A 1,596-nucleotide genomic window follows, 5' to 3' on the forward strand; every position below is an offset into this window, starting at 1 on the left:
AATCTCTAAATGTTCATTTTAAGTCTAATAAACGAAAGGACAGAAGGACAAAACATGTACTGAGGATCTGATATCAAGTACTTTTCTTATATGAGTACTGGGGTTTGAATTCTGGACTGTACTTTGCAAGGTAGACATGCTACCACTGAACCATGCTTCCAGTCCCTTTTTGCACCTTGCTTACTGCCTGGAGACACACTTGGACATAGTTTTGGTTTTCCCCTGAAACTGGGATGACAAGTCCAAATACTATGCACACCTGGCTTCTTCCATTGAAATGGAGTCTTGCAAACTTTCTGTCCAGGCTGGTCCTGAATTGTGATCTCAGCCTCACAAGTAACTAGGATGCCCAACATGAGCCACTGGTGCCTGGTTGAGATAGATAATCTTTGACAATGAGTCAACAGCTTGTATTAATTCAAGTATCTAAGAAGAAAATATGTAATCAGTATAAGAAAATGGGAGTTTATCTCGTTCACAATTCACAATTCAGAATTTATATGGAGCAAACTTCTATTATTTTAAACCTCTTAAGAGTTTTAAGAGCCACAAGTAAAATAATTCTATGACCATTTTTGACAACTGTTGGTTAAGGAGGTATTTCTGAAAACTGTTGGATATAGAGGTATTTATGAGAAATATAAGACCAAGTCATAGTGGTGGTGGTACATGTACATATTGTGGTGGTACATGTCTATAAGCCCAGCTTATGTGGAAGGTGGAGGTAGAAGAATCTTGGTCCAAGAGAGACAAAGGCAAAAGTTCAAGACCCTATATGAAAACAAACGAAAGCAGACAAGAGCTGGAACATACTTGCCTAAACAAGTATGAAGCCCTATGCTGAAATGAGAGAGAGAGAGAGAGAGACAGAGACAGAGACAGAGACAGAGACACAGAGAGAGAGTGTGCGAAAGCGAGACAGAACGAGAGAGAGGAGAATTTTCAGGGATTTCTAATTTATTCTGCCTGTGGGTAATAACACAACTTCATTGTATCATGGAAGTTTTAGACCTAATATATATATAAACCACAGACATTTCTTAATATTTTGATTAAAACTGTAGAAAACAAAACAGTCAGAAGTTAATACCACTCTCAAACGACATTAATTTTTCTGACTTGACCTCAGAGCAGCTTAGTTTCAGCTTATGAGAATTAAGAATATTTTAGTTATAAAATATTTTAACTGTGCACACTGAAATATCTGACAAAGGAAAAAATTACTAAAATAAGAAAGTTTGGATAGCACAAATAAAAAAATTGAAGACACACCATGAAAAATACCTCTAACGTTTGCCATATAAATAACTCATGAACACATATAAAGAAACCATTAAGATATTTATTTATATAAATGAACACAGTTATACAGATGAATCATACAAAAACTTTCTCTTTTATACTTACTAAATTAGTAACAACATATAAAACTCCTACACAAATAGTGACATTGTAAAATGCTACAAGTCTCTGGGAATACAAGAAAGCAAAGAAACCATAAAAATTTTCACATTATTTCATTTAAGATTGTCATTCTAAAAAGCTGCCTAATTAAATTGAACACTACTTCAGTATTTAGTAACAGGAAAATGATTT

Source organism: Perognathus longimembris, chromosome 2, assembly GCF_023159225.1.
Source record: "Perognathus longimembris pacificus isolate PPM17 chromosome 2, ASM2315922v1, whole genome shotgun sequence".
NCBI classification, from domain to species: domain Eukaryota; kingdom Metazoa; phylum Chordata; class Mammalia; order Rodentia; family Heteromyidae; genus Perognathus; species Perognathus longimembris.